The sequence below is a fragment of the Macadamia integrifolia genome, chromosome 9, assembly GCF_013358625.1.
Source record: "Macadamia integrifolia cultivar HAES 741 chromosome 9, SCU_Mint_v3, whole genome shotgun sequence".
In the NCBI taxonomy this organism is placed as follows: Eukaryota; Viridiplantae; Streptophyta; class Magnoliopsida; order Proteales; family Proteaceae; genus Macadamia; species Macadamia integrifolia.
The window spans coordinates 6,217,883-6,223,882 of record NC_056565.1 but is presented as its reverse complement, the minus strand read 5'-3'; the positions used below and the strand labels follow the sequence as shown (position 1 = coordinate 6,223,882).

Below are 6,000 nucleotides of genomic sequence, written 5' to 3'. Positions count from 1 at the left end.
AATACAAAAATCTAGCCTCAATCTCTGTACGCCCTTCATTGGCTTATGTACTGGTGCGGTGATCATGAGGTCAAGTAGCTTCCTTTACACCATATATTTATATATTATACATATGGTAGGGCTGGGTTGGCCTAGGTCCGATCCAGCCTAGCCTTGGGCTTGAAAATCCCAGCCAAGCCCATGTGTGTGCTGAATAACTCAACCCAAGCCCTGATGGGCTTCAGGGCACGGTTGGGTTAACTGCGCCAAATTGACACCAAATGTCTATGCGTCTATCTCTATCCTCTTTCATGAAATTACCTCACTGCCCTCCAATATACAATATTGTTTTGTAGCACCTCTTTAATACACCTCTCTGTACCACTTGCTTGGAGAATCCTCTATCAGTAAAATGATATTCAATGCTTTGCCGTCATTTTAATTATGCATTTTAATCATGCATGATGTATGTGATCATTTCTCATATTGTAATAAAGAAAAGGTAGAGTTTAGAGAGCCCCCACTTTTACTTTATACTCTGTCAGTGACCAATGGGATCTGAGGTGGAAAAAAAAAAAAATGGGGAAGTTACCCAGATGCGCTAGATAAGAAAATTAATTATAATATAAGTAGATTTAAAATTTGTTTTGCATTCACTAGTTTTGATTTTGAAAAGAATTACGTAATCTCCATTGGTCATGGCCTCAAGAAAAAACAACATTAAATTTTCTAAAATATTCCGACACTTCAAATTCTCTCTCCATACTAATCAAATAATGGCATGAATCAAGTGATACCGAGATTGAATGAAAACTATATCCTTAGGCGAAGCCCATGTCAACTCCGCTACTCATTGAGGTTCAATTAAAGTTTAATTAACTCCCTACCAAGTAGATACTTTTTAACAATTAGCAAGCTTCAATTCAATTGAGTCACGAACAGTTAGGTTAGAATTATAATTATGAAATGACACTAATCTAATCACAAAAGCGACTGAGAACTTTAAAAAATGATTTTTTTTTACGTGATTTAACTGGATGAAAGGAAGCTAGAGACTAAACTATTCCCTTTTTCGTTCAGAGAACTTCCATTAGCTCCAACAATGGCTGCTTCCACAGAGAATCAACTCAAAAAATGCAGCGTTTACTACAATACCGACGATGCTGGCGTTTTGGCCATGGAAATGCCAGGTTCTGTAGTCCTCCCTATGGTTTTGAAAGCTGCTATAGAGCTGGATCTGCTAGAGATAATAGCTAGAGCTGGCCCAGATGCCCAGCTTTCATATTCAGTGATAGCATCTCAGCTCCAAACACAGAACCCAGATGCACCTGAGAGGATTGATCGCATCATGAGGCTTCTGGCCAGTTACTCCATCCTCACTTGCTCTCTTCTTACCCACCATGACGGCTGTGTTGAAAGGCTCTATGACTTGGCACCAGTCTCCACCTTTTTTCTGGCAAATCATGATGCACCAATGGCTGGTTTCTTGAAGATGATAAATCATAAGGTCTTCCTTCAGAGCTGGTATTAAACTTATTCTTCCTCTTTATTAAAATTTGAGTCAAGTTCTAAGCCTAATTTAACATAGGTATGAGTCGGTTGTTGTCCATATCTCCATCTATCCGATAAATTTCATCAACTAGAGATAAAATTAAATCTTGAAGGAGTGGTTAATTTATGACCTCGACTAGCTATATATAATTCATTTTCAAAGAAATAAGAATTGCCTTGATTCACTATATATAGGCACCACTTGAAAGATGCAGTTTTGGAAGGAGGAACTCCATTTGACAAAGCCAATGGTGTCTCTGTGTATGAATATGCTGCTACGGACCCAAGTTTCAACGAGTCTTTCAATACAGCAATCCTAAGGGAAACCATCAAAACCATGAGGGAAATACTTGAGGAATACAAAGGTTTTGACAATGCCAAAGTAGTAGTTGATGTGGGTGGTGGAATCGGAACTGCACTTGAGTTGATCACTTCCAACTATCCTAACATCAAGGGTATTAACTTCGATTTGCCTCATGTTATACAAAATGCGCCAACTTATCCTGGTATTGTCATCTCTTCACTAAATCATTGTTTTATTATATTAGAAAAAAGAAAGGTACCCTATAGTGTTGCGTATATCTAGACACATGGGGAAAATGAAACTAGACTGTGAAAAGATGGCCATGCCCTGGCTCCACTTTCCCATGTATCTGGGCATACTCAATACCTTCAGATAGTATTCTTTCTCCCTTTATTATATATGTTTAAGGAAAAAGAATACTCCCTGATCAAATGGCCCCACTTTCCAAAATATTTGGGCAAAGGGCCACGACCATCAATGAGTGTTCTTTTGCTCATTTTTTTTTTTAAAGTATGATCTAATTAAACATAGATATAATTGTTTAACTATAGGTTTGCAACATGTTGGTGGAAATCTGTTTGTAAGTGTTCCAACATGAGATGTCATTTTTTTTAAGGTTACATTGCAAAGATTGAATTTCTCTTTCTTGAGTGGCTAAATTCTTTGTTATTAAGTAGAAGGGAAAGGTTTTGTTATGTGACCATATGCACAAAGTCGTTGGACGGAAGATTAGTGTCTATGGTACACCCACCTCAATCCCATCTATCGGCTATGCATGTGGTGCACAACTAGCATAACACCTATAGCCTAAGTATAATATATGAGCAACTATATATGAGTTTTCTCTTCTTACTATATATTAATGTCTTTCACCTAGATCATTCTCATATTATCTAACATGTAGGAGGTACTTCACAATTGGGGTGATGATCATTTTTTGAAGTTGTTGAAATTTTGCTATGAAGCATTACGATGGCAAAGTGGTTGTGATTGAAAGGGTTCTTCCTATAGCTCCTGAGACCATAGTTGATGCAAAAGCCATGTTTCGACTAGACTTGTTTATGTTGGCTCAACACCCTGGAGGAAAGGAGAGGATACAGAGAGAGTTTGAAATCTTGGCAAAAGGGGCTGGGTTTATTGGTTTTAAATTAGTTTGTTGTGCTTTTAGCAAATGGGTCATGGAATTGTATAAAAACCACTTGTAAGCTTTTCACACACCAAGATATAGTATGTATGGGATTGTTTTCATATGTATCCCTTGGCATTTGTAATGATTGTACCCAAATCTCACTTAATAATGTGACTAAGTGGCAAGAAGATATATGCTTGGCTCCATCTTAAATAATATCCATTAATTGTTTTCAAAACTATTTAAGTATTAAAATGTTCATTTGGTCTTGGATGATAGCTTCTATTGTTTCAATATTATCCTCCAAAGAATCGAAGTATATATTGTTGTGTGAGAATAGAAAAGTATTTGAATTGGTCCATGTACAAGCTTTAAACAACTTATGTGGTCAAAGCTTTAAACATCACGGTTCCAAGTATCCTAACATCAAGGGCATTGACTTGGATTTGTCTCATGTCATACAAAATGCACCAACTTATCTTGATAAATGCATTCATCACTTCTTCCCTTGATCATTATTGATTTTACTAGGTTTGAATTTTTTTCCCCTCCAATTTTAAATTAATTAAGGGAGAAAGAATGTTACCTTTTACCTTCACACACCCATACACATAGAGAAATGGAGTCAGGCTGTGAAAAGATGGCCCTACCCCGCCTCTAAATTCCTCATCTTTTTGGGTTTGGGGAATGCCTGCAAGAAGGTAGTGTTCTCTTTCTCGGTAATTAAACAAATGATTAAATTGCAGGGTACAACATGTGGGTGGAGATATGTTTGTTAGATTGCATAATTAAATTGAAATTTTTCTTTCTTGATGAGAAGCTGTATATGGGTTTTCTCTTAATACTATATATTGATTGCTTGAAGTTGTTGAAAAATTGCTATGAAGCATTATTAGAGGATGGAAAAGTATTTGTGATTGGCAGAGTTCTTCCTATAATTCCTGAGACCACCATTGATGCAAAAGTTATATTCCGATTAGACTTGGTTATATCAATTCAACAACCTGGAGGAAAGGAGAGGACAGAAAAACAGTTTGAAAACTTGGCGAAGGGAGCAAGATTTATTGCTTATAAATTGGTTTGTTATGCTTTCAGCAACCAATTTTGGGTCATAAAATTCTATAAAAGTTGCATGTAATAAGTTTTTTGCTAAATGTAGCTTCCTATTGTTTTGACATGCACCCTTTGCCATTTGTAGTAAAAGATGCAATTAAGAGGAAAGATGATATATGTTTAATTGACTTCGTCTTTTTAACTAAAATAAGAGAAAAGGTTGGGCATGCTTTCCCCGCATTCTATCTGCTTCTTTAATCCCCCGTGGAAAAGTCCCCTGCTCTTCCTATTTCAGCCCTCGGCCCCTTGGCTCGTGCTGATTTCCAAATCCCTTGTCAGTATGTTTATTATAAATTTTCATTTATAAGAAAAAAACTAGAAATTAGAAAAGAAAATCTACTAATTATTTATATCCAATAATCGTTACATTTTGGGGAAAAAACCTGCCTCACTGTCATCTACTCCTAAACACAAAGGAAGGCGAAATGATTGCCCAGCCCAACCCTATGAATAAAAAAATTTCCACCCTTATTTATGCTCCCATGCGGTGCGATTGATCCAGTGCTGGTGCAAACCCACACTGCAATCCTCTCCTTTTTTTTTTTTTTTTTTTTTTTTCTCTCTTAAGACCACCTTCTTCTTCTTTTTAATTTCCAAGACACGAAATGAAAAAGTCAAACCATTGACCTTTCTCATCTTTTCTGCACATTCATTCCCCTCCACAAATTTGCAACTCTCTCACCCCTTTTAATGCATATTCTAATACCACCCTTTTTTTTTCTCATAACCATAACAGATTGAACAAACGAACTCTCACCCCAAAATAGTTAAAACCCTTTCCATAAATACCTGACTCAATCCACATTCTTCCCAAGGCAGAGCAGATTGATTATAGCCTTCTCTTCCTCATCTCCTTGCTGAGTTCGGTGATAATTCCTTCCTTTTTCGAGGTTTTTATTTGCCGAACAAAGCCATCATGGACATGAGGAAGATCTCCTGCGTCGTCATCGTCGCTGCTGCCTCCATGAGCTCAGCCTTGGCTGTGACTCATGATACTCAAGCCGCGTCGCCTGCACCTGCTGCACATGCCAACTCTGCAACAGCGGCATTGCCCGTTCTTGGATCCCTTGTTGGAGCTTCACTCCTATCTTTCCTTACCTTCTACTTGCATTAAACTCACTCATTAAAAAAAGAAAGAAGTAGAAAGTAATTATGGATAAGAAAGATGAAGAGAAAGAAGAAGAAAAGAAATAATGGATTACTTTGCACTTCCATCTTAGTAATTTTTTTCTTGTTTCTAGTTGTCTTGTCTCCTCTGTAAGAAGGGTTCCATTTGTATCCATTTGTTTCTTTTTGTTATGGAATAAGTTAAACTTTATCGACATCAATTCTAGATATATTATTTTTGTTCTATTCAATTTAGATGGTTGAGAAACAAATAAGAAAGGGAAAAGTTTCTCGAGGCATCACCTGAGATGGTTGGATATCAAGGGAATGGTCACGACTCACGACTGTGTAGTCTTAGGCTATGTTTGGTAACGTTTTTGTTCCAAAAACTACATTTCGTGTCAAAAATGAAAATTTCAGTTTCTGTGTCAAAACTCCGTTTTTAAATGAAAAAATAGTGTTTGGTGAATCTGTTTCTAGAACGGTTTCAAAACGCAAGTCTTCTCTCCTCTCTATGCGAGAAATTGTGAAAAATGAAGAGCTAGGGCGGAAGACAAGTTTGTCGAGAACGATTTCCCTAAAATCCCCCAAATAATTGCTTTTTTTTTTTTTTTTTGGAACGAAACTAGGAAGAAGGAACAACTATTTTTCATTTCGTCAATTCCAGTTTCTACTGTTCTTTTTTCACTTTTTGTTCCAAAAAAATGGAAAGTCGTCTATGATGCACCAAACGCTTTATTATGTTTTTTCGTTCCAATAGAACGTTACCAAATGCAGCCTCAGTATTTATTTTGTGTAAGTTTCAGATTCAAATTCA

General features: G+C 36.7%; 1 pseudogene; it reads left to right on the top strand.

The window, feature by feature from the left end:
* The first annotated feature begins 1,081 nt into the window (after window positions 1-1,081).
* Window positions 1,082-3,039, top strand: LOC122089049 (annotated as a pseudogene).
* Window positions 3,040-6,000: the final 2,961 nt, after the last annotated feature.